The sequence below is a fragment of the Apostichopus japonicus genome, chromosome 17, assembly GCF_037975245.1.
Source record: "Apostichopus japonicus isolate 1M-3 chromosome 17, ASM3797524v1, whole genome shotgun sequence".
NCBI classification, from domain to species: domain Eukaryota; kingdom Metazoa; phylum Echinodermata; class Holothuroidea; order Aspidochirotida; family Stichopodidae; genus Apostichopus; species Apostichopus japonicus.
The window spans coordinates 17,326,586-17,350,648 of record NC_092577.1 but is presented as its reverse complement, the minus strand read 5'-3'; the positions used below and the strand labels follow the sequence as shown (position 1 = coordinate 17,350,648).

The following is a 24,063-nucleotide window of genomic DNA, read 5'->3' as shown; positions in this document are numbered from 1 at the left end:
GGGAAAGTGGTCGGTAATATCGGTTACAAATATGCCTGAGTTAATTGCAGAATTATCATTAGTAAATATGTTATCAATTAAAGTAGACGATGTACTTGCAACACGGGTAGGATTTGTTATTGCTGGATAAAAATTATTCGAGAAAGCTAAGTTGAGGAAATCTGTAGATAAGTGGTCGTCAAGTAAGTTAATGTTGAAATCACCCATGATATAAGAATTACTACGTGATTCTGTTAATTTGCCATAAATGTTTTGCACATGAAAATAAAAGTCGTCATAAGAACCCGTCGGTGGTCTATAAATAATACCAATAACGTAATGCTTACTGCCATTTTGGGGTGTGATCTCTATGAAAAGAGACTCAATTGAGTCATTAAATACAGAGAGATCGTCTCTGCATTTGTAATTATAGTTCTTTTTAATGTATAAACAAACCCCACCTCCCCTTCTTTTATGGCGGTGTTTTTCTACAAGTCGATAATTATTAATATTGATGATGGATGTATTATTATTGTCATTCAACCAAGTTTCCGTAAAGCCCATGATCGAGAATTCGTTATTAAGTAATGAGATGAAAGTGGTAATATTATCAAAATTTTTGTTAAGACTCCTACTGTTCATATTGAAAATGGTAAGACCATTACTAGGGGGTAAATTATTATACTTATCGATGTTATAATACTCACAGGAAATATTATCCCTTGTTTCTATTTTGTTTTTTGTTGGATCCATTAAAACAAGAAAGAGTATGATGACGATGACGATATAGAAGTGAGGTTTGATTGTTTTTGCTTGTTACGGTTCTTGCCTTGCTAAGGTTTGGTGTTGGTATTTTCTTCTTGTGTCTTACAAAAATGAAGTTGTCCTCATCCAAAGACATCTGCCTTTTAAGGTGTGCCATAGAGTCATTTACAGTTTCAGTGGTGTCTCCATTACTTCCTGGTTTGTAGTCGGGTTTTCTTTGTAGTCGGGATTTCTGTGCTTCGTCGGTGGGATTTTTCTTGGTCGCTGTGGTCGTAGCCTTCGCTTTCTTGGGAGATTTCGGTTGTTTCTGCTGTGGCTGGGTGTTGGTAGGCAGAGTCTCCTCAATTTGGTCCTTGTTCCGGTTGGCTTGATCTACCGTGTCAGGAGGTTGCACTGTGGGTTGAGCTGGTGGGCCCCCGGGAACTGTTTCCTTGTTGGCGCTCTCAGTGACGTTAGAAGGTTCAGTTTCTGTGTCCATCTCACCATTGTCTGAAGGCTTCTCTGGTTCGACATCGTTATCTTCCTCAGGTGGTTGCTCCGTGCATAGGAAACTTTTATGACCAAAGTTTTGGCATCTAAAGCACTTTATCCTAGGGCAACGGCTCTCCGTGTGGCCCTGGTTATTACATTCTCTACATACGTACTGGGGACATTCTTTCATGACATGGGTGTCGCTCAAGCAGTTGTTACAGACTTTAGATTGGCTGTTGTGTTTAAGTCTTAGATGTACACCAGCAATCGTAATTGCGTAGGGCAGGCTTTTGGCATTATTTGGCAACTGTACTCTTACGAATCGAATACCGTTTTCCACGTCTGGATAGTCGGAATAGTATTTTCGCGTCCATTTGGATTTAATTGAGCATCCGTATTCCTCTAGCTTAGCCGAAAGTTCTTCGTCAGAAATGTAACAGGGTACCCCAAAAAGACTCACCGTTAGTATAAATTTTTCCACTCCGGTAACATTACAATGGTCGCCTTTAATATTAAGGCCGGTTTCCTGGATAAGTTCCGCATCAGATTCATTCTTCAATGTCACAATCCAGTGCCCTGACGTCTTAACACATCCCACAATTCTATTATTCCCAAGATCCTCAGATATCGATTTCAGTATGTCTCCATAGCTATGTCCATTGTCAAATACCCTAACACTGTTAGTTTTCAAACGTTGTATTGATGGTTTCGCGGAACCCATGTTCGCACTAGCACACGCCTTGGCGGCCTTCGTCGCCTTGGCGACTTCCAAAATTACCTACAAAACTCCTACAGTTTAACGGTCCAAAATGAAACACAGTAATAAAAACCCGCTAGCATCCAAGAACTTGGATGTTGCAGGTTGAAGAAAACGTGGAACAAGTAAGTTCGAAAAAAGTAACAAAGAAAACAGCTAACAAAGAGCACAACCAACCGCGCCACGACTGTATCACACTGTATCCACTGTATCACACTGTATCACACCACGACATATATTATACATGAATGGATTTAATATATATTATGTTAATCTATATTTTACATCTATATGTAGAAAATTCTAATATATAAAAACAAACGAGTTATTTATTAATATATTCGATTTTCAAATCGCTTTCCTCGTGGCAAGACACTTTCCTTGTGGAAAGACAATGAAGGCCATTTCAATTTCTCATCGTCGTGGCAACATAGTGTTATCAATTATGAAAATAAAAGCCTGCGGCACCCAGTATTCCCAGGCGGTCACCCATCCAAGTACTGACTGCGCTCTACGTTGCTTGACTTCGGTGATCGGACGAGAACCGGTATAGTCAACGTGATATGGCCGTAGACATTCCAAGAGGTGAAATGTAGGCTACTTGTCTGGTAGGTTATGATCAGTGGATTTAATATATATATTATACATGAATGGATTTAATATATATTATGTTAATCTATATTTTACATATATATCTAGAAAATTCTAATATATAAAAACAAACGAGGTATTTATTAATATATTCGATTTTCAAATCGCTTTCCTCGTGGCAAGACACTTTCCTTGTGGAAAGACAATGAAGGCCATTTCAATTTCTCATCGTCGTGGCAACATAGTGTTATCAATTATGAAAATAAAAGCCTACGGCACCCAGTATTCCCAGGCGGTCACCCATCCAAGTACTGACTGCGCTCTACGTTGCTTGACTTCGGTGATCGGACGAGAACCGGTATAGTCATCGTGATGTGGCCGTAGACATTCCAAGAGGCGAAATGTAGGCTAGTTGTCTGGTAGGTTATGATTAGTGGATTTAATATATATATTATACATGAATGGATTTAATATATATTATGTTAATCTATATTTTACATCTATATGTAGAAAATTCGAATATATAAAAACAAACGAGTTATTTATTAATATATTCGATTTTCAAATCGCTTTCCTCGTGGCAAGACACTTTCCTTGTGGAAAGACAATGAAGGCCATTTCAATTTCTCATCGTCGTGGCAACATAGTGTTATCAATTATGAAAATAAAAGCCTGCGGCACCCAGTATTCCCCCAGGCGGTCACCCATCCAAGTACTGACTGCGCTCTACGTTGCTTGACTTCGGTGATCGGACGAGAACCGGTATAGTCAACGTGATGTGGCCGTAGACATAAAAACCGGTCAATGTAGGCCATTTCAATTTCTCATCATCGTCGTGTTATCAATTATGAAAATAAAAGCCTACGGCACCCAGTATTCCCAGGCGGTCACCCATCCAAGTACTGACTGCGCTCTACGTTGCTTGACTTCGGTGATCGGACGAGAACCGGTATAGTCAACGTGATGTGGCCGTAGACATAAAAACCGGTCAATGTAGGCCATTTCAATTTCTCATCATCGTCGTGTTATCAATTATGAAAATAAAAGCCTACGGCACCCAGTATTCCCAGGCGGTCACCCATCCAAGTACTGACTGCGCTCTACGTTGCTTGACTTCGGTGATCGGACGAGAACCGGTATAGTCAACGTGATGTGGCCGTAGACATAAAAACCGGTCAATGTAGGCCATTTCAATTTCTCATCGTCGTGGCAACATAGTGTTATCAATTATAAAAAATAAAAGCCTACGGCACCCAGTATTCCCAGGCGGTCACCCATCCAAGTACTGACTGCGCTCTACGTTGCTTGACTTCGGTGATCGGACGAGAACCGGTATAGTCAACGTGATATGGCCGTAGACATTCCAAGAGGTGAAATGTAGGCTACTTGTCTGGTAGGTTATAATCAGTGGATTTAATATATATATTATACATGAATGGATTTAATATATATTATGTTAATCTATATTTTACATATATATCTAGAAAATTCTAATATATAAAAACAAACGAGGTATTTATTAATATATTCGATTTTCAAATCGCTTTCCTCGTGGCAAGACACTTTCCTTGTGGAAAGACAATGAAGGCCATTTCAATTTCTCATCGTCGTGGCAACATAGTGTTATCAATTATGAAAATAAAAGCCTGCGGCACCCAGTATTCCCAGGCGGTCACCCATCCAAGTACTGACTGCGCTCTACGTTGCTTGACTTCGGTGATCGGACGAGAACCGGTATAGTCAACGTGATATGGCCGTAGACATTCCAAGAGGTGAAATGTAGGCTACTTGTCTGGTAGGTTATGATCAGTGGATTTAATATATATATTATACATGAATGGATTTAATATATATTATGTTAATCTATATTTTACATATATATCTAGAAAATTCTAATATATAAAAACAAACGAGGTATTTATTAATATATTCGATTTTCAAATCGCTTTCCTCGTGGCAAGACACTTTCCTTGTGGAAAGACAATGAAGGCCATTTCAATTTCTCATCGTCGTGGCAACATAGTGTTATCAATTATGAAAATAAAAGCCTACGGCACCCAGTATTCCCAGGCGGTCACCCATCCAAGTACTGACTGCGCTCTACGTTGCTTGACTTCGGTGATCGGACGAGAACCGGTATAGTCATCGTGATGTGGCCGTAGACATTCCAAGAGGCGAAATGTAGGCTAGTTGTCTGGTAGGTTATGATTAGTGGATTTAATATATATATTATACATGAATGGATTTAATATATATTATGTTAATCTATATTTTACATCTATATGTAGAAAATTCGAATATATAAAAACAAACGAGTTATTTATTAATATATTCGATTTTCAAATCGCTTTCCTCGTGGCAAGACACTTTCCTTGTGGAAAGACAATGAAGGCCATTTCAATTTCTCATCGTCGTGGCAACATAGTGTTATCAATTATGAAAATAAAAGCCTGCGGCACCCAGTATTCCCCCAGGCGGTCACCCATCCAAGTACTGACTGCGCTCTACGTTGCTTGACTTCGGTGATCGGACGAGAACCGGTATAGTCAACGTGATGTGGCCGTAGACATAAAAACCGGTCAATGTAGGCCATTTCAATTTCTCATCATCGTCGTGTTATCAATTATGAAAATAAAAGCCTACGGCACCCAGTATTCCCAGGCGGTCACCCATCCAAGTACTGACTGCGCTCTACGTTGCTTGACTTCGGTGATCGGACGAGAACCGGTATAGTCAACGTGATGTGGCCGTAGACATAAAAACCGGTCAATGTAGGCCATTTCAATTTCTCATCATCGTCGTGTTATCAATTATGAAAATAAAAGCCTACGGCACCCAGTATTCCCAGGCGGTCACCCATCCAAGTACTGACTGCGCTCTACGTTGCTTGACTTCGGTGATCGGACGAGAACCGGTATAGTCAACGTGATGTGGCCGTAGACATAAAAACCGGTCAATGTAGGCCATTTCAATTTCTCATCGTCGTGGCAACATAGTGTTATCAATTATAAAAAATAAAAGCCTACGGCACCCAGTATTCCCAGGCGGTCACCCATCCAAGTACTGACTGCGCTCTACGTTGCTTGACTTCGGTGATCGGACGAGAACCGGTATAGTCAACGTGATATGGCCGTAGACATTCCAAGAGGTGAAATGTAGGCTACTTGTCTGGTAGGTTATAATCAGTGGATTTAATATATATATTATACATGAATGGATTTAATATATATTATGTTAATCTATATTTTACATATATATCTAGAAAATTCTAATATATAAAAACAAACGAGGTATTTATTAATATATTCGATTTTCAAATCGCTTTCCTCGTGGCAAGACACTTTCCTTGTGGAAAGACAATGAAGGCCATTTCAATTTCTCATCGTCGTGGCAACATAGTGTTATCAATTATGAAAATAAAAGCCTGCGGCACCCAGTATTCCCAGGCGGTCACCCATCCAAGTACTGACTGCGCTCTACGTTGCTTGACTTCGGTGATCGGACGAGAACCGGTATAGTCAACGTGATATGGCCGTAGACATTCCAAGAGGTGAAATGTAGGCTACTTGTCTGGTAGGTTATGATCAGTGGATTTAATATATATATTATACATGAATGGATTTAATATATATTATGTTAATCTATATTTGACATATATATCTAGAAAATTCTAATATATAAAAACAAACGAGGTATTTATTAATATATTCGATTTTCAAATCGCTTTCCTCGTGGCAAGACACTTTCCTTGTGGAAAGACAATGAAGGCCATTTCAATTTCTCATCGTCGTGGCAACATAGTGTTATCAATTATGAAAATAAAAGCCTACGGCACCCAGTATTCCCAGGCGGTCACCCATCCAAGTACTGACTGCGCTCTACGTTGCTTGACTTCGGTGATCGGACGAGAACCGGTATAGTCATCGTGATGTGGCCGTAGACATTCCAAGAGGCGAAATGTAGGCTAGTTGTCTGGTAGGTTATGATTAGTGGATTTAATATATATATTATACATGAATGGATTTAATATATATTATGTTAATCTATATTTTACATCTATATGTAGAAAATTCGAATATATAAAAACAAACGAGTTATTTATTAATATATTCGATTTTCAAATCGCTTTCCTCGTGGCAAGACACTTTCCTTGTGGAAAGACAATGAAGGCCATTTCAATTTCTCATCGTCGTGGCAACATAGTGTTATCAATTATGAAAATAAAAGCCTGCGGCACCCAGTATTCCCCCAGGCGGTCACCCATCCAAGTACTGACTGCGCTCTACGTTGCTTGACTTCGGTGATCGGACGAGAACCGGTATAGTCAACGTGATGTGGCCGTAGACATAACAAGAGGTCAATGTAGGCCATTTCAATTTCTCATCATCGTCGTGTTATCAATTATGAAAATAAAAGCCTACGGCACCCAGTATTCCCAGGCGGTCACCCATCCAAGTACTGACTGCGCTCTACGTTGCTTGACATCGGTGATCGGACGAGAACCGGTATAGTCAACGTGATGTGGCCGTAGACATAACAAGAGGTCAATGTAGACCATTTCAATTTCTCATCATCGTCGTGTTATCAATTATGAAAATAAAAGCCTACGGCACCCAGTATTCCCAGGCGGTCACCCATCCAAGTACTGACTGCGCTCTACGTTGCTTGACTTCGGTGATCGGACGAGAACCGGTATAGTCATCGTGATGTGGCCGTAGACATTCCAAGAGGCGAAATGTAGGCTAGTTGTCTGGTAGGTTATGATTAGTGGATTTAATATATATATTATACATGAATGGATTTAATATATATTATGTTAATCTGTATTTTACATATATATGTAGACAATTCTAATATATAAAAACAAACGAGTTATTTATTAATATATTCGATTTTCAAATCGCTTTCCTCGTGGCAAGACACTTTCCTTGTGGAAAGACAATGAAGGCCATTTCAATTTCTCATCGTCGTGGCAACATAGTGTTATCAATTATGAAAATAAAAGCCTGCGGCACCCAGTATTCCCCCAGGCGGTCACCCATCCAAGTACTGACTGCGCTCTACGTTGCTTGACTTCGGTGATCGGACGAGAACCGGTATAGTCAACGTGATGTGGCCGTAGACATAAAAACCGGTCAATGTAGGCCATTTCAATTTCTCATCATCGTCGTGTTATCAATTATGAAAATAAAAGCCTACGGCACCCAGTATTCCCAGGCGGTCACCCATCCAAGTACTGACTGCGCTCTACGTTGCTTGACTTCGGTGATCGGACGAGAACCGGTATAGTCAACGTGATGTGGCCGTAGACATAAAAACCGGTCAATGTAGGCCATTTCAATTTCTCATCGTCGTGGCAACATAGTGTTATCAATTATAAAAAATAAAAGCCTACGGCACCCAGTATTCCCAGGCGGTCACCCATCCAAGTACTGACTGCGCTCTACGTTGCTTGACTTCGGTGATCGGACGAGAACCGGTATAGTCAACGTGATGTGGCCGTAGACATAACAAGAGGTCAATGTAGGCCATTTCAATTTCTCATCATCGTCGTGTTATCAATTATGAAAATAAAAGCCTACGGCACCCAGTATTCCCAGGCGGTCACCCATCCAAGTACTGACTGCGCTCTACGTTGCTTGACTTCGGTGATCGGACGAGAACCGGTATAGTCAACGTGATGTGGCCGTAGACATAACAAGAGGTCAATGTAGGCCATTTCAATTTCTCATCGTCGTGGCAACATAGTGTTATCAATTATGAAAATAAAAGCCTGCGGCACCCAGTATTCCCCCAGGCGGTCACCCATCCAAGTACTGACTGCGCTCTACGTTGCTTGACTTCGGTGATCGGACGAGAACCGGTATAGTCAACGTGATATGGCCGTAGACATTCCAAGAGGTGAAATGTAGGCTACTTGTCTGGTAGGTTATGATCAGTGGATTTAATATATAAATTATACATGAATGGATTTAATATATATTATGTTAATCTATATTTGACATATATATCTAGAAAATTCTAATATATAAAAACAAACGAGGTATTTATTAATATATTCGATTTTCAAATCGCTTTCCTTGTGGCAAGACACTTTCCTTGTGGAAAGACAATGAAGGCCATTTCAATTTCTCATCGTCGTGGCAACATAGTGTTATCAATTATGAAAATAAAAGCCTACGGCACCCAGTATTCCCAGGCGGTCACCCATCCAAGTACTGACTGCGCTCTACGTTGCTTGACTTCGGTGATCGGACGAGAACCGGTATAGTCATCGTGATGTGGCCGTAGACATTCCAAGAGGCGAAATGTAGGCTAGTTGTCTGGTAGGTTATGATTAGTGGATTTAATATATATATTTATTTATTTATTTATTTGTTTTTCCACAGAAGTACAAAGCGGAGGGAAGTCTTCCATAAAGCTTAAAAGCTTAACAAAGTGGAAGACTCCCTAAAGAAAAAAAAAAAATGAATAAATACAAATTGAATGTTTGTTACATAATGAACAGAAACTGCTGAAGTAAATAACTCATTTACATAATTTAATATGATGATATCAATTCTTTTTTTAAACATTTCTTAAATGAATTCTTTGTAGCCTTAGATTTAACGGTATTGCTTAATGAGTTCCATAACTTAGTTGCACGGTTGCGAAAGCTGCGTGTACCTAATTTCGTATGATAGAAGTTGCAATGAGCATTTTGTCTATTTCGGGTATTATAATTGTATAATTCTACATTAATTGTATAGAAATTATGAAAGGAACCCGGAAGTAGCCCATGCCATGCTTTATACGTAAATACAGCAAGTTGTAGCCTTATAATATCATTTAATTTCAGCAGGTTTTGACCTTTAAACAATGGACTAGTATGCTGACGAAATGCAGCATGTGTTATGTTACGTATTGCGCCTTTTTGTAGTTTATTGAGACGGTCAAGACAAGTTATGTTAGCACCAGACCAAATAATAGAACAGTAGGACAGATGAGGTAGAATGAGCGTATTATAAATCATTCTTAGAATGTGTGTCGGTAGGAAATGTTTTATTATAGCGAGTATACCAATGTTCCTTGCGACCTTAGAACAGATTGCTGAAATATGTTGTTGCCAACTTAGTTTTGAATCAATATATACACCTAAAAATTTTATGTAGTCAACATTGTTAATTGGTGTACCATTCATATTAATGTTGTGAACTTGAGGAGGGTTGTTGGATGAATTAAAAACAATGTAGTGTGTCTTGTTGACATTGATAGAAAGCTTGTTTGACCGAAACCAGTTACTAAACTTTTCTAGTTCATTAGATACAGTAATAGGTAGGATGCTAATGTTGTCAGAGTCCAAAAAAATAGTGGTGTCATCAGCAAACAAAGTAACTTTTGCAATATTGGACACTTGACATATGTCGTTTACATAAATAATGAATAACAGAGGTCCCAGGATAGATCCCTGTGGTACACCACAAGGGACTTGGGCAAGATCAGAGTTATGTGACTTATACGCAGTAAATTGGTGACGGTGAGATAGGTAGCTGTCGAACCAATTCAGAGTAGTACCTCTTATACCATTAAAGTGCATCTTATTCAGTAAAATAGAATGATTAATGGTATCAAACGCTTTACTTAAGTCTAGGAATACACCAATGCAAGTCTTACGTTGATCAAGTTTACTGTAGAGATTATCAATTGCATCTGCCAGGGCGAGCTCAGTGGAGTGATTGTATCGAAATCCGTACTGTTGTTTATTAAGAATGTTGTGTTTGTCCAAGAATCTACAAATACGATTAAACAATAGTCTTTCTATAAGTTTCGCAAAACAAGAGAGTAACGATATTGGCCGGTAATTTTCATATGCATTGTTCTGGCCATTTTTGTAAATTGGTAAGACTTTAGCAATTTTTAACTTGTCTGGAAAGACACCTGTATTAAATGATAGGTTACAAATATGGGCAAGTGGTGTGACAATATACTTAGCGGCCTGTTTGATAATATCAGGACTGAAATCGTCATATCCTGCAGCCTTTTTGGGTTTAATTGCAGTGTTGATCGTTTTCAGTAATTCTTCTTCTGTCACGGGGAATATGAACACAGAGTTTGGGTTGGGATTTCTGCTTTTATGCAAAAAAATCTCAGCTTTTTCAAGGGGTTTAATCTTGCTGGCCAGTGAAGGGCCTACATTTACAAAGTAATTGTTAAAACCATTAGCAATTTCCTGGTTGTCTGTGACAACGTTTTGGTTATGGTGAAAGGCCGTAGGATATGACGATTGACTGGCATTTTTATGTAAGAGTTCATTGACTGTTTTCCAGGTACCATTAATGTTATTATTGCTCTCGATAAATTTACTGTGAAAGTATAGTTTCTTTGATGTTCTGATAATATTTGTTAATTTATTTCGATAAATAAGGTATACCTTCTTGTTATTCGATGTTGGATCCTTTAATTGGCGTCTATACAATTGATTTTTCTTTTTTATTGATTTTAATATACCACTAGTAATCCAAGGATGTCTCTTTTTACGTTTCTTCCTTACATTAATAACCTGCACTGGAAAACAGTCATTGTACATATCACTAAAATGATGAAAAAATACATTATAGGATACATTAGCATCCTTTTCATTAAGAACATCATCCCATTGCTTACATTCTAATTGGGAAATAAAATTACTGATATTATTTATATTGTAATTACGAATACGTTTACTATCTCTATTATAGATTCTAAGTCTTGAATTATTGTCAAGGAAGATGGGAAAGTGGTCGGTAATATCGGTTACAAATATGCCTGAGTTAATTGCAGAATTATCATTAGTAAATATGTTATCAATTAAAGTAGACGATGTACTTGCAACACGGGTAGGATTTGTTATTGCTGGATAAAAATTATTCGAGAAAGCTAAGTTGAGGAAATCTGTAGATAAGTGGTCGTCAAGTAAGTTAATGTTGAAATCACCCATGATATAAGAATTACTACGTGATTCTGTTAATTTGCCATAAATGTTTTGCACATGAAAATAAAAGTCGTCATAAGAACCCGTCGGTGGTCTATAAATAATACCAATAACGTAATGCTTACTGCCATTTTGGGGTGTGATCTCTATGAAAAGAGACTCAATTGAGTCATTAAATACAGAGAGATCGTCTCTGCATTTGTAATTATAGTTCTTTTTAATGTATAAACAAACCCCACCTCCCCTTCTTTTATGGCGGTGTTTTTCTACAAGTCGATAATTATTAATATTGATGATGGATGTATTATTATTGTCATTCAACCAAGTTTCCGTAAAGCCCATGATCGAGAATTCGTTATTAAGTAATGAGATGAAAGTGGTAATATTATCAAAATTTTTGTTAAGACTCCTACTGTTCATATTGAAAATGGTAAGACCATTACTAGGGGGTAAATTATTATACTTATCGATGTTATAATACTCACAGGAAATATTATCCCTTGTTTCTATTTTGTTTTTTGTTGGATCCATTAAAACAAGAAAGAGTATGATGACGATGACGATATAGAAGTGAGGTTTGATTGTTTTTGCTTGTTACGGTTCTTGCCTTGCTAAGGTTTGGTGTTGGTATTTTCTTCTTGTGTCTTACAAAAATGAAGTTGTCCTCATCCAAAGACATCTGCCTTTTAAGGTGTGCCATAGAGTCATTTACAGTTTCAGTGGTGTCTCCATTACTTCCTGGTTTGTAGTCGGGTTTTCTTTGTAGTCGGGATTTCTGTGCTTCGTCGGTGGGATTTTTCTTGGTCGCTGTGGTCGTAGCCTTCGCTTTCTTGGGAGATTTCGGTTGTTTCTGCTGTGGCTGGGTGTTGGTAGGCAGAGTCTCCTCAATTTGGTCCTTGTTCCGGTTGGCTTGATCTACCGTGTCAGGAGGTTGCACTGTGGGTTGAGCTGGTGGGCCCCCGGGAACTGTTTCCTTGTTGGCGCTCTCAGTGACGTTAGAAGGTTCAGTTTCTGTGTCCATCTCACCATTGTCTGAAGGCTTCTCTGGTTCGACATCGTTATCTTCCTCAGGTGGTTGCTCCGTGCATAGGAAACTTTTATGACCAAAGTTTTGGCATCTAAAGCACTTTATCCTAGGGCAACGGCTCTCCGTGTGGCCCTGGTTATTACATTCTCTACATACGTACTGGGGACATTCTTTCATGACATGGGTGTCGCTCAAGCAGTTGTTACAGACTTTAGATTGGCTGTTGTGTTTAAGTCTTAGATGTACACCAGCAATCGTAATTGCGTAGGGCAGGCTTTTGGCATTATTTGGCAACTGTACTCTTACGAATCGAATACCGTTTTCCACGTCTGGATAGTCGGAATAGTATTTTCGCGTCCATTTGGATTTAATTGAGCATCCGTATTCCTCTAGCTTAGCCGAAAGTTCTTCGTCAGAAATGTAACAGGGTACCCCAAAAAGACTCACCGTTAGTATAAATTTTTCCACTCCGGTAACATTACAATGGTCGCCTTTAATATTAAGGCCGGTTTCCTGGATAAGTTCCGCATCAGATTCATTCTTCAATGTCACAATCCAGTGCCCTGACGTCTTAACACATCCCACAATTCTATTATTCCCAAGATCCTCAGATATCGATTTCAGTATGTCTCCATAGCTATGTCCATTGTCAAATACCCTAACACTGTTAGTTTTCAAACGTTGTATTGATGGTTTCGCGGAACCCATGTTCGCACTAGCACACGCCTTGGCGGCCTTCGTCGCCTTGGCGACTTCAAAAATTACCTACAAAACTCCTACAGTTTAACGGTCCAAAATGAAACACAGTAATAAAAACCCGCTAGCATCCAAGAACTTGGATGTTGCAGGTTGAAGAAAACGTGGAACAAGTAAGTTCGAAAAAAGTAACAAAGAAAACAGCTAACAAAGAGCACAACCAACCGCGCCACGACTGTATCACACTGTATCCACTGTATCACACTGTATCACACCACGACATATATTATACATGAATGGATTTAATATATATTATGTTAATCTATATTTTACATCTATATGTAGAAAATTCTAATATATAAAAACAAACGAGTTATTTATTAATATATTCGATTTTCAAATCGCTTTCCTCGTGGCAAGACACTTTCCTTGTGGAAAGACAATGAAGGCCATTTCAATTTCTCATCGTCGTGGCAACATAGTGTTATCAATTATGAAAATAAAAGCCTGCGGCACCCAGTATTCCCAGGCGGTCACCCATCCAAGTACTGACTGCGCTCTACGTTGCTTGACTTCGGTGATCGGACGAGAACCGGTATAGTCAACGTGATATGGCCGTAGACATTCCAAGAGGTGAAATGTAGGCTACTTGTCTGGTAGGTTATGATCAGTGGATTTAATATATATATTATACATGAATGGATTTAATATATATTATGTTAATCTATATTTTACATATATATCTAGAAAATTCTAATATATAAAAACAAACGAGGTATTTATTAATATATTCGATTTTCAAATCGCTTTCCTCGTGGCAAGACACTTTCCTTGTGGAAAGACAATGAAGGCCATTTCAATTTCTCATCGTCGTGGCAACATAGTGTTATCAATTATGAAAATAAAAGCCTACGGCACCCAGTATTCCCAGGCGGTCACCCATCCAAGTACTGACTGCGCTCTACGTTGCTTGACTTCGGTGATCGGACGAGAACCGGTATAGTCATCGTGATGTGGCCGTAGACATTCCAAGAGGCGAAATGTAGGCTAGTTGTCTGGTAGGTTATGATTAGTGGATTTAATATATATATTATACATGAATGGATTTAATATATATTATGTTAATCTATATTTTACATCTATATGTAGAAAATTCTAATATATAAAAACAAACGAGTTATTTATTAATATATTCGATTTTCAAATCGCTTTCCTCGTGGCAAGACACTTTCCTTGTGGAAAGACAATGAAGGCCATTTCAATTTCTCATCGTCGTGGCAACATAGTGTTATCAATTATGAAAATAAAAGCCTACGGCACCCAGTATTCCCAGGCGGTCACCCATCCAAGTACTGACTGCGCTCTACGTTGCTTGACTTCGGTGATCGGACGAGAACCGGTATAGTCATCGTGATGTGGCCGTAGACATTCCAAGAGGCGAAATGTAGGCTAGTTGTCTGGTAGGTTATGATTAGTGGATTTAATATATATATTATACATGAATGGATTTAATATATATTATGTTAATCTATATTTTACATCTATATGTAGAAAATTCGAATATATAAAAACAAACGAGTTATTTATTAATATATTCGATTTTCAAATCGCTTTCCTCGTGGCAAGACACTTTCCTTGTGGAAAGACAATGAAGGCCATTTCAATTTCTCATCGTCGTGGCAACATAGTGTTATCAATTATGAAAATAAAAGCCTGCGGCACCCAGTATTCCCCCAGGCGGTCACCCATCCAAGTACTGACTGCGCTCTACGTTGCTTGACTTCGGTGATCGGACGAGAACCGGTATAGTCAACGTGATGTGGCCGTAGACATAAAAACCGGTCAATGTAGGCCATTTCAATTTCTCATCATCGTCGTGTTATCAATTATGAAAATAAAAGCCTACGGCACCCAGTATTCCCAGGCGGTCACCCATCCAAGTACTGACTGCGCTCTACGTTGCTTGACATCGGTGATCGGACGAGAACCGGTATAGTCAACGTGATGTGGCCGTAGACATAACAAGAGGTCAATGTAGACCATTTCAATTTCTCATCATCGTCGTGTTATCAATTATGAAAATAAAAGCCTACGGCACCCAGTATTCCCAGGCGGTCACCCATCCAAGTACTGACTGCGCTCTACGTTGCTTGACTTCGGTGATCAGACGAGAACCGGTATAGTCATCGTGATGTGGCCGTAGACATTCCAAGAGGCGAAATGTAGGCTAGTTGTCTGGTAGGTTATGATTAGTGGATTTAATATATATATTATACATGAATGGATTTAATATATATTATGTTAATCTATATTTTACATCTATATGTAGAAAATTCTAATATATAAAAACAAACGAGTTATTTATTAATATATTCGATTTTCAAATCGCTTTCCTCGTGGCAAGACACTTTCCTTGTGGAAAGACAATGAAGGCCATTTCAATTTCTCATCGTCGTGGCAACATAGTGTTATCAATTATGAAAATAAAAGCCTGCGGCACCCAGTATTCCCAGGCGGTCACCCATCCAAGTACTGACTGCGCTCTACGTTGCTTGACTTCGGTGATCGGACGAGAACGGGTATAGTCATCGTGATGTGGCCGTAGACATAAAAAGAGGTCAATGTAGGCCATTTCAATTTCTCATCATCGTCGTGTTATCAATTATGAAAATAAAAGCCTACGGCACCCAGTATTCCCAGGCGGTCACCCATCCAAGTACTGACTGCGCTCTACGTTGCTTGACTTCGGTGATCGGACGAGAACCGGTATAGTCAACGTGATGTGGCCGTAGACATAACAAGAGGTCAATGTAGGCCATTTCAATTTCTCATCATCGTCGTGTTATCAATTATGAAAGTAAAAGCCTACGGCACCCAGTATTCCCAGGCGGTCACCCATCCAAGTACTGACTGCGCTCTACGTTGCTTGACTTCGGTGATCGGACGAGAACCGGTATAGTCAACGTGATGTGGCCGTAGACATAACAAGAGGTCAATGTAGGCCATTTCAATTTCTCATCGTCGTGGCAACATAGTGTTATCAATTATGAAAATAAAAGCCTGCGGCACCCAGTATTCCCCCAGGCGGTCACCCATCCAAGTACTGACTGCGCTCTACGTTGCTTGACTTCGGTGATCGGACGAGAACCGGTATAGTCAACGTGATATGGCCGTAGACATTCCAAGAGGTGAAATGTAGGCTACTTGTCTGGTAGGTTATAATCAGTGGATTTAATATATATATTATACATGAATGGATTTAATATATATTATGTTAATCTATATTTTACATATATATCTAGAAAATTCTAATATATAAAAACAAACGAGGTATTTATTAATATATTCGATTTTCAAATCGCTTTCCTCGTGGCAAGACACTTTCCTTGTGGAAAGACAATGAAGGCCATTTCAATTTCTCATCGTCGTGGCAACATAGTGTTATCAATTATGAAAATAAAAGCCTGCGGCACCCAGTATTCCCAGGCGGTCACCCATCCAAGTACTGACTGCGCTCTACGTTGCTTGACTTCGGTGATCGGACGAGAACCGGTATAGTCAACGTGATATGGCCGTAGACATTCCAAGAGGTGAAATGTAGGCTACTTGTCTGGTAGGTTATGATCAGTGGATTTAATATATATATTATACATGAATGGATTTAATATATATTATGTTAATCTATATTTTACATATATATCTAGAAAATTCTAATATATAAAAACAAACGAGGTATTTATTAATATATTCGATTTTCAAATCGCTTTCCTCGTGGCAAGACACTTTCCTTGTGGAAAGACAATGAAGGCCATTTCAATTTCTCATCGTCGTGGCAACATAGTGTTATCAATTATGAAAATAAAAGCCTACGGCACCCAGTATTCCCAGGCGGTCACCCATCCAAGTACTGACTGCGCTCTACGTTGCTTGACTTCGGTGATCGGACGAGAACCGGTATAGTCATCGTGATGTGGCCGTAGACATTCCAAGAGGCGAAATGTAGGCTAGTTGTCTGGTAGGTTATGATTAGTGGATTTAATATATATATTATACATGAATGGATTTAATATATATTATGTTAATCTATATTTTACATCTATATGTAGAAAATTCTAATATATAAAAACAAACGAGTTATTTATTAATATATTCGATTTTCAAATCGCTTTCCTCGTGGAAAGACAATGAAGGCCATTTCAATTTCTCATCGTCGTGGCAACATAGTGTTATCAATTATGAAAATAAAAGCCTGCGGCACCCAGTATTCCCCCAGGCGGTCACCCATCCAAGTACTGACTGCGCTCTACGTTGCTTGACTTCGGTGATCGGACGAGAACCGGTATAGTCAACGTGATGTGGCCGTAGACATAACAAGAGGTCAATGTAGGCCATTTCAATTTCTCATCATCGTCGTGTTATCAATTATGAAAATAAAAGCCTACGGCACCCAGTATTCCCAGGCGGTCACCCATCCAAGTACTGACTGCGCTCTACGTTGCTTGACATCGGTGATCGGACGAGAACCGGTATAGTCAACGTGATGTGGCCGTAGACATAACAAGAGGTCAATGTAGACCATTTCAATTTCTCATCATCGTCGTGTTATCAATTATGAAAATAAAAGCCTACGGCACCCAGTATTCCCAGGCGGTCACCCATCCAAGTACTGACTGCGCTCTACGTTGCTTGACTTCGGTGATCGGACGAGAACCGGTATAGTCATCGTGATGTGGCCGTAGACATTCCAAGAGGCGAAATGTAGGCTAGTTGTCTGGTAGGTTATGATTAGTGGATTTAATATATATATTATACATGAATGGATTTAATATATATTATGTTAATCTGTATTTTACATATATATGTAGACAATTCTAATATATAAAAACAAACGAGTTATTTATTAATATATTCGATTTTCAAATCGCTTTCCTCGTGGCAAGACACTTTCCTTGTGGAAAGACAATGAAGGCCATTTCAATTTCTCATCGTCGTGGCAACATAGTGTTATCAATTATGAAAATAAAAGCCTGCGGCACCCAGTATTCCCCCAGGCGGTCACCCATCCAAGTACTGACTGCGCTCTACGTTGCTTGACTTCGGTGATCGGACGAGAACCGGTATAGTCAACGTGATGTGGCCGTAGACATAAAAACCGGTCAATGTAGGCCATTTCAATTTCTCATCATCGTCGTGTTATCAATTATGAAAATAAAAGCCTACGGCACCCAGTATTCCCAGGCGGTCACCCATCCAAGTACTGACTGCGCTCTACGTTGCTTGACTTCGGTGATCGGACGAGAACCGGTATAGTCAACGTGATGTGGCCGTAGACATAAAAACCGGTCAATGTAGGCCATTTCAATTTCTCATCGTCGTGGCAACATAGTGTTATCAATTATAAAAAATAAAAGCCTACGGCACCCAGTATTCCCAGGCGGTCACCCATCCAAGTACTGACTGCGCTCTACGTTGCTTGACTTCGGTGATCGGACGAGAACCGGTATAGTCAACGTGATGTGGCCGTAGACATAACAAGAGGTCAATGTAGGCCATTTCAATTTCTCATCGTCGTGGCAACATAGTGTTATCAATTATGAAAATAAAAGCCTGCGGCACCCAGTATTCCCCCAGGCGGTCACCCATCCAAGTACTGACTGCGCTCTACGTTGCTTGACTTCGGTGATCGGACGAGAACCGGTATAGTCAACGTGATATGGCCGTAGACATTCCAAGAGGTGAAATGTAGGCTACTTGTCTGGTAGGTTATGATCAGTGGATTTAATATATAAATTATACATGAATGGATTTAATATATATTATGTTAATCTATATTTGACATATATATCTAGAAAATTCTAATATATAAAAACAAACGAGGTATTTATTAATATATTCGATTTTCAAATCGCTTTCCTTGTGGCAAGACACTTTCCTTGTGGAAAGACAATGAAGGCCATTTCAATTTCTCATCGTCGTGGCAACATAGTGTTATCAATTATGAAAATAAAAGCCTACGGCACCCAGTATTCCCAGGCGGTGACCCATCCAAGTACTGACTGCGCTCTACGTTGCTTGACTTCGGTGATCGGACGAGAACCGGTATAGTCATCGTGATGTGGCCGTAGACATTCCAAGAGGCGAAATGTAGGCTAGTTGTCTGGTAGGTTATGATTAGTGGATTTAATATATATATTTATTTATTTATTTATTTGTTTTTCCACAGAAGTACAAAGCGGAGGGAAGTCTTCCATAAAGCTTAAAAGCTTAACAAAGTGGAAGACTCCCTAAAGAAAAAAAAAAATGAATAAATACAAATTGAATGTTTGTTACATAATGAACAGAAACTGCTGAAGTAAATAACTCATTTACATAATTTAATATGATGATATCAATTCTTTTTTTAAACATTTCTTAAATGAATTCTTTGTAGCCTTAGATTTAACGGTATTGCTTAATGAGTTCCATAACTTAGTTGCACGGTTGCGAAAGCTGCGTGTACCTAATTTCGTATGATAGAAGTTGCAATGAGCATTTTGTCTATTTCGGGTATTATAATTGTATAATTCTACATTAATTGTATAGAAATTATGAAAGGAACCCGGAAGTAGCCCATGCCATGCTTTATACGTAAATACAGCAAGTTGTAGCCTTATAATATCATTTAATTTCAGCAGGTTTTGACCTTTAAACAATGGACTAGTATGCTGACGAAATGCAGCATGTGTTATGTTACGTATTGCGCCTTTTTGTAGTTTATTGAGACGGTCAAGACAAGTTATGTTAGCACCAGACCAAATAATAGAACAGTAGGACAGATGAGGTAGAATGAGCGTATTATAAATCATTCTTAGAATGTGTGTCGGTAGGAAATGTTTTATTATAGCGAGTATACCAATGTTCCTTGCGACCTTAGAACAGATTGCTGAAATATGTTGTTGCCAACTTAGTTTTGAATCAATATATACACCTAAAAATTTTATGTAGTCAACATTGTTAATTGGTGTACCATTCATATTAATGTTGTGAACTTGAGGAGGGTTGTTGGATGAATTAAAAACAATGTAGTGTGTCTTGTTGACATTGATAGAAAGCTTGTTTGACCGAAACCAGTTACTAAACTTTTCTAGTTCATTAGATACAGTAATAGGTAGGATGCTAATGTTGTCAGAGTCAAAAAAAAATAGTGGTGTCATCAGCAAACAAAGTAACTTTTGCAATATTGGACACTTGACATATGTCGTTTACATAAATAATGAATAACAGAGGTCCCAGGATAGATCCCTGTGGTACACCACAAGGGACTTGGGCAAGATCAGAGTTATGTGACTTATACGCAGTAAATTGGTGACGGTGAGATAGGTAGCTGTCGAACCAATTCAGAGTAGTACCTCTTATACCATTAAAGTGCATCTTATTCAGTAAAATAGAATGATTAATGGTATCAAACGCTTTACTTAAGTCTAGGAATACACCAATGCAAGTCTTACGTTGATCAAGTTTACTGTAGAGATTATCAATTGCATCTGCCAGGGCGAGCTCAGTGGAGTGATTGTATCGAAATCCGTACTGTTGTTTATTAAGAATGTTGTGTTTGTCCAAGAATCTACAAATACGATTAAACAATAGTCTTTCTATAAGTTTCGCAAAACAAGAGAGTAACGATATTGGCCGGTAATTTTCATATGCATTGTTCTGGCCATTTTTGTAAATTGGTAAGACTTTAGCAATTTTTAACTTGTCTGGAAAGACACCTGTATTAAATGATAGGTTACAAATATGGGCAAGTGGTGTGACAATATACTTAGCGGCCTGTTTGATAATATCAGGACTGAAATCGTCATATCCTGCAGCCTTTTTGGGTTTAATTGCAGTGTTGATCGTTTTCAGTAATTCTTCTTCTGTCACGGGGAATATGAACACAGAGTTTGGGTTGGGATTTCTGCTTTTATGCAAAAAAATCTCAGCTTTTTCAAGGGGTTTAATCTTGCTGGCCAGTGAAGGGCCTACATTTACAAAGTAATTGTTAAAACCATTAGCAATTTCCTGGTTGTCTGTGACAACGTTTTGGTTATGGTGAAAGGCCGTAGGATATGACGATTGACTGGCATTTTTATGTAAGAGTTCATTGACTGTTTTCCAGGTACCATTAATGTTATTATTGCTCTCGATAAATTTACTGTGAAAGTATAGTTTCTTTGATGTTCTGATAATATTTGTTAATTTATTTCGATAAATAAGGTATACCTTCTTGTTATTCGATGTTGGATCCTTTAATTGGCGTCTATACAATTGATTTTTCTTTTTTATTGATTTTAATATACCACTAGTAATCCAAGGATGTCTCTTTTTACGTTTCTTCCTTACATTAATAACCTGCACTGGAAAACAGTCATTGTACATATCACTAAAATGATGAAAAAATACATTATAGGATACATTAGCATCCTTTTCATTAAGAACATCATCCCATTGCTTACATTCTAATTGGGAAATAAAATTACTGATATTATTTATATTGTAATTACGAATACGTTTACTATCTCTATTATAGATTCTAAGTCTTGAATTATTGTCAAGGAAGATGGGAAAGTGGTCGGTAATATCGGTTACAAATATGCCTGAGTTAATTGCAGAATTATCATTAGTAAATATGTTATCAATTAAAGTAGACGATGTACTTGCAACACGGGTAGGATTTGTTATTGCTGGATAAAAATTATTCGAGAAAGCTAAGTTGAGGAAATCTGTAGATAAGTGGTCGTCAAGTAAGTTAATGTTGAAATCACCCATGATATAAGAATTACTACGTGATTCTGTTAATTTGCCATAAATGTTTTGCACATGAAAATAAAAGTCGTCATAAGAACCCGTCGGTGGTCTATAAATAATACCAATAACGTAATGCTTACTGCCATTTTGGGGTGTGATCTCTATGAAAAGAGACTCAATTGAGTCATTAAATACAGAGAGATCGTCTCTGCATTTGTAATTATAGTTCTTTTTAATGTATAAACAAACCCCACCTCCCCTTCTTTTATGGCGGTGTTTTTCTACAAGTCGATAATTATTAATATTGATGATGGATGTATTATTATTGTCATTCAACCAAGTTTCCGTAAAGCCCATGATCGAGAATTCGTTATTAAGTAATGAGATGAAAGTGGTAATATTATCAAAATTTTTGTTAAGACTCCTACTGTTCATATTGAAAATGGTAAGACCATTACTAGGGGGTAAATTATTATACTTATCGATGTTATAATACTCACAGGAAATATTATCCCTTGTTTCTATTTTGTTTTTTGTTGGATCCATTAAAACAAGAAAGAGTATGATGACGATGACGATATAGAAGTGAGGTTTGATTGTTTTTGCTTGTTACGGTTCTTGCCTTGCTAAGGTTTGGTGTTGGTATTTTCTTCTTGTGTCTTACAAAAATGAAGTTGTCCTCATCCAAAGACATCTGCCTTTTAAGGTGTGCCATAGAGTCATTTACAGTTTCAGTGGTGTCTCCATTACTTCCTGGTTTGTAGTCGGGTTTTCTTTGTAGTCGGGATTTCTGTGCTTCGTCGGTGGGATTTTTCTTGGTCGCTGTGGTCGTAGCCTTCGCTTTCTTGGGAGATTTCGGTTGTTTCTGCTGTGGCTGGGTGTTGGTAGGCAGAGTCTCCTCAATTTGGTCCTTGTTCCGGTTGGCTTGATCTACCGTGTCAGGAGGTTGCACTGTGGGTTGAGCTGGTGGGCCCCCGGGAACTGTTTCCTTGTTGGCGCTCTCAGTGACGTTAGAAGGTTCAGTTTCTGTGTCCATCTCACCATTGTCTGAAGGCTTCTCTGGTTCGACATCGTTATCTTCCTCAGGTGGTTGCTCCGTGCATAGGAAACTTTTATGACCAAAGTTTTGGCATCTAAAGCACTTTATCCTAGGGCAACGGCTCTCCGTGTGGCCCTGGTTATTACATTCTCTACATACGTACTGGGGACATTCTTTCATGACATGGGTGTCGCTCAAGCAGTTGTTACAGACTTTAGATTGGCTGTTGTGTTTAAGTCTTAGATGTACACCAGCAATCGTAATTGCGTAGGGCAGGCTTTTGGCATTATTTGGCAACTGTACTCTTACGAATCGAATACCGTTTTCCACGTCTGGATAGTCGGAATAGTATTTTCGCGTCCATTTGGATTTAATTGAGCATCCGTATTCCTCTAGCTTAGCCGAAAGTTCTTCGTCAGAAATGTAACAGGGTACCCCAAAAAGACTCACCGTTAGTATAAATTTTTCCACTCCGGTAACATTACAATGGTCGCCTTTAATATTAAGGCCGGTTTCCTGGATAAGTTCCGCATCAGATTCATTCTTCAATGTCACAATCCAGTGCCCTGACGTCTTAACACATCACACAATTCTATTATTCCCAAGATCCTCAGATATCGATTTCAGTATGTCTCCATAGCTATGTCCATTGTCAAATACCCTAACACTGTTAGTTTTCAAACGTTGTATTGATGGTTTCGCGGAACCCATGTTCGCACTAGCACACGCCTTGGCGGCCTTCGTCGCCTTGGCGACTTCAAAAATTACCTACAAAACTCCTACAGTTTAACGGTCCAAAATGAAACACAGTAATAAAAACCCGCTAGCATCCAAGAACTTGGATGTTGCAGGTTGAAGAAAACGTGGAACAAGTAAGTTCGAAAAAAGTAACAAAGAAAACAGCTAACAAAGAGCACAACCAACCGCGCCACGACTGTATCACACTGTATCCACTGTATCACACTGTATCACACCACGACATATATTATACATGAATGGATTTAATATATATTATGTTA

General features: G+C 38.7%; 18 non-coding genes and 25 pseudogenes across 18 annotated transcripts; all 43 read right to left on the bottom strand.

Moving 5' to 3' along the window:
* Nucleotides 1-2,428: 2,428 nt before the first annotated feature.
* On the bottom strand, nucleotides 2,429-2,547 carry LOC139955699 (5S ribosomal RNA). The gene has a single exon (XR_011788931.1). It is a non-coding gene; the product is annotated as a 5S ribosomal RNA (ribosomal RNA).
* A 283-nt stretch (nucleotides 2,548-2,830) lies between these two features.
* On the bottom strand, nucleotides 2,831-2,949 carry LOC139956273 (5S ribosomal RNA; annotated as a pseudogene).
* A 283-nt stretch (nucleotides 2,950-3,232) lies between these two features.
* LOC139957317 (5S ribosomal RNA) lies at nucleotides 3,233-3,353 on the bottom strand (annotated as a pseudogene).
* A 68-nt stretch (nucleotides 3,354-3,421) lies between these two features.
* On the bottom strand, nucleotides 3,422-3,540 carry LOC139955340 (5S ribosomal RNA). The gene has a single exon (XR_011788583.1). It is a non-coding gene; the product is annotated as a 5S ribosomal RNA (ribosomal RNA).
* A 68-nt stretch (nucleotides 3,541-3,608) lies between these two features.
* LOC139955339 (5S ribosomal RNA) lies at nucleotides 3,609-3,727 on the bottom strand. Its single transcript, XR_011788582.1, has one exon. It is a non-coding gene; the product is annotated as a 5S ribosomal RNA (ribosomal RNA).
* A 77-nt stretch (nucleotides 3,728-3,804) lies between these two features.
* Nucleotides 3,805-3,923, bottom strand: LOC139956442 (5S ribosomal RNA). The gene has a single exon (XR_011789377.1). It is a non-coding gene; the product is annotated as a 5S ribosomal RNA (ribosomal RNA).
* Nucleotides 3,924-4,206: 283 nt separating this feature from the next.
* LOC139955698 (5S ribosomal RNA) lies at nucleotides 4,207-4,325 on the bottom strand. The gene has a single exon (XR_011788930.1). It is a non-coding gene; the product is annotated as a 5S ribosomal RNA (ribosomal RNA).
* Nucleotides 4,326-4,608: 283 nt separating this feature from the next.
* LOC139956272 (5S ribosomal RNA) lies at nucleotides 4,609-4,727 on the bottom strand (annotated as a pseudogene).
* A 283-nt stretch (nucleotides 4,728-5,010) lies between these two features.
* LOC139957316 (5S ribosomal RNA) lies at nucleotides 5,011-5,131 on the bottom strand (annotated as a pseudogene).
* A 68-nt stretch (nucleotides 5,132-5,199) lies between these two features.
* On the bottom strand, nucleotides 5,200-5,318 carry LOC139955338 (5S ribosomal RNA). The gene has a single exon (XR_011788581.1). It is a non-coding gene; the product is annotated as a 5S ribosomal RNA (ribosomal RNA).
* A 68-nt stretch (nucleotides 5,319-5,386) lies between these two features.
* LOC139955336 (5S ribosomal RNA) lies at nucleotides 5,387-5,505 on the bottom strand. The gene has a single exon (XR_011788579.1). It is a non-coding gene; the product is annotated as a 5S ribosomal RNA (ribosomal RNA).
* Nucleotides 5,506-5,582: 77 nt separating this feature from the next.
* On the bottom strand, nucleotides 5,583-5,701 carry LOC139956431 (5S ribosomal RNA). Its single transcript, XR_011789376.1, has one exon. It is a non-coding gene; the product is annotated as a 5S ribosomal RNA (ribosomal RNA).
* A 283-nt stretch (nucleotides 5,702-5,984) lies between these two features.
* On the bottom strand, nucleotides 5,985-6,103 carry LOC139955697 (5S ribosomal RNA). The gene has a single exon (XR_011788929.1). It is a non-coding gene; the product is annotated as a 5S ribosomal RNA (ribosomal RNA).
* Nucleotides 6,104-6,386: 283 nt separating this feature from the next.
* LOC139956271 (5S ribosomal RNA) lies at nucleotides 6,387-6,505 on the bottom strand (annotated as a pseudogene).
* A 283-nt stretch (nucleotides 6,506-6,788) lies between these two features.
* LOC139957314 (5S ribosomal RNA) lies at nucleotides 6,789-6,909 on the bottom strand (annotated as a pseudogene).
* A 68-nt stretch (nucleotides 6,910-6,977) lies between these two features.
* Nucleotides 6,978-7,096, bottom strand: LOC139956480 (5S ribosomal RNA; annotated as a pseudogene).
* A 68-nt stretch (nucleotides 7,097-7,164) lies between these two features.
* LOC139956270 (5S ribosomal RNA) lies at nucleotides 7,165-7,283 on the bottom strand (annotated as a pseudogene).
* A 283-nt stretch (nucleotides 7,284-7,566) lies between these two features.
* Nucleotides 7,567-7,687, bottom strand: LOC139957313 (5S ribosomal RNA; annotated as a pseudogene).
* Nucleotides 7,688-7,755: 68 nt separating this feature from the next.
* Nucleotides 7,756-7,874, bottom strand: LOC139955335 (5S ribosomal RNA). Its single transcript, XR_011788578.1, has one exon. It is a non-coding gene; the product is annotated as a 5S ribosomal RNA (ribosomal RNA).
* Nucleotides 7,875-7,951: 77 nt separating this feature from the next.
* Nucleotides 7,952-8,070, bottom strand: LOC139955334 (5S ribosomal RNA). The gene has a single exon (XR_011788577.1). It is a non-coding gene; the product is annotated as a 5S ribosomal RNA (ribosomal RNA).
* Nucleotides 8,071-8,138: 68 nt separating this feature from the next.
* Nucleotides 8,139-8,257, bottom strand: LOC139955333 (5S ribosomal RNA). The gene has a single exon (XR_011788576.1). It is a non-coding gene; the product is annotated as a 5S ribosomal RNA (ribosomal RNA).
* Nucleotides 8,258-8,333: 76 nt separating this feature from the next.
* On the bottom strand, nucleotides 8,334-8,454 carry LOC139957179 (5S ribosomal RNA; annotated as a pseudogene).
* Nucleotides 8,455-8,737: 283 nt separating this feature from the next.
* Nucleotides 8,738-8,856, bottom strand: LOC139956269 (5S ribosomal RNA; annotated as a pseudogene).
* A 4,884-nt stretch (nucleotides 8,857-13,740) lies between these two features.
* On the bottom strand, nucleotides 13,741-13,859 carry LOC139955696 (5S ribosomal RNA). Its single transcript, XR_011788928.1, has one exon. It is a non-coding gene; the product is annotated as a 5S ribosomal RNA (ribosomal RNA).
* A 283-nt stretch (nucleotides 13,860-14,142) lies between these two features.
* Nucleotides 14,143-14,261, bottom strand: LOC139956268 (5S ribosomal RNA; annotated as a pseudogene).
* A 283-nt stretch (nucleotides 14,262-14,544) lies between these two features.
* LOC139956267 (5S ribosomal RNA) lies at nucleotides 14,545-14,663 on the bottom strand (annotated as a pseudogene).
* Nucleotides 14,664-14,946: 283 nt separating this feature from the next.
* Nucleotides 14,947-15,067, bottom strand: LOC139957312 (5S ribosomal RNA; annotated as a pseudogene).
* A 68-nt stretch (nucleotides 15,068-15,135) lies between these two features.
* LOC139956479 (5S ribosomal RNA) lies at nucleotides 15,136-15,254 on the bottom strand (annotated as a pseudogene).
* Nucleotides 15,255-15,322: 68 nt separating this feature from the next.
* LOC139956693 (5S ribosomal RNA) lies at nucleotides 15,323-15,441 on the bottom strand (annotated as a pseudogene).
* Nucleotides 15,442-15,724: 283 nt separating this feature from the next.
* Nucleotides 15,725-15,843, bottom strand: LOC139957398 (5S ribosomal RNA; annotated as a pseudogene).
* Nucleotides 15,844-15,911: 68 nt separating this feature from the next.
* LOC139955332 (5S ribosomal RNA) lies at nucleotides 15,912-16,030 on the bottom strand. The gene has a single exon (XR_011788575.1). It is a non-coding gene; the product is annotated as a 5S ribosomal RNA (ribosomal RNA).
* Nucleotides 16,031-16,098: 68 nt separating this feature from the next.
* Nucleotides 16,099-16,217, bottom strand: LOC139955331 (5S ribosomal RNA). The gene has a single exon (XR_011788574.1). It is a non-coding gene; the product is annotated as a 5S ribosomal RNA (ribosomal RNA).
* A 76-nt stretch (nucleotides 16,218-16,293) lies between these two features.
* LOC139957178 (5S ribosomal RNA) lies at nucleotides 16,294-16,414 on the bottom strand (annotated as a pseudogene).
* A 283-nt stretch (nucleotides 16,415-16,697) lies between these two features.
* LOC139955694 (5S ribosomal RNA) lies at nucleotides 16,698-16,816 on the bottom strand. Its single transcript, XR_011788926.1, has one exon. It is a non-coding gene; the product is annotated as a 5S ribosomal RNA (ribosomal RNA).
* Nucleotides 16,817-17,099: 283 nt separating this feature from the next.
* On the bottom strand, nucleotides 17,100-17,218 carry LOC139956266 (5S ribosomal RNA; annotated as a pseudogene).
* Nucleotides 17,219-17,482: 264 nt separating this feature from the next.
* Nucleotides 17,483-17,603, bottom strand: LOC139957311 (5S ribosomal RNA; annotated as a pseudogene).
* A 68-nt stretch (nucleotides 17,604-17,671) lies between these two features.
* On the bottom strand, nucleotides 17,672-17,790 carry LOC139956477 (5S ribosomal RNA; annotated as a pseudogene).
* A 68-nt stretch (nucleotides 17,791-17,858) lies between these two features.
* On the bottom strand, nucleotides 17,859-17,977 carry LOC139956263 (5S ribosomal RNA; annotated as a pseudogene).
* Nucleotides 17,978-18,260: 283 nt separating this feature from the next.
* On the bottom strand, nucleotides 18,261-18,381 carry LOC139957310 (5S ribosomal RNA; annotated as a pseudogene).
* A 68-nt stretch (nucleotides 18,382-18,449) lies between these two features.
* On the bottom strand, nucleotides 18,450-18,568 carry LOC139955330 (5S ribosomal RNA). The gene has a single exon (XR_011788573.1). It is a non-coding gene; the product is annotated as a 5S ribosomal RNA (ribosomal RNA).
* A 77-nt stretch (nucleotides 18,569-18,645) lies between these two features.
* Nucleotides 18,646-18,764, bottom strand: LOC139955329 (5S ribosomal RNA). The gene has a single exon (XR_011788572.1). It is a non-coding gene; the product is annotated as a 5S ribosomal RNA (ribosomal RNA).
* Nucleotides 18,765-18,840: 76 nt separating this feature from the next.
* Nucleotides 18,841-18,961, bottom strand: LOC139957177 (5S ribosomal RNA; annotated as a pseudogene).
* A 283-nt stretch (nucleotides 18,962-19,244) lies between these two features.
* On the bottom strand, nucleotides 19,245-19,363 carry LOC139956901 (5S ribosomal RNA; annotated as a pseudogene).
* Between the last annotated feature and the right edge of the window lie 4,700 nt (nucleotides 19,364-24,063).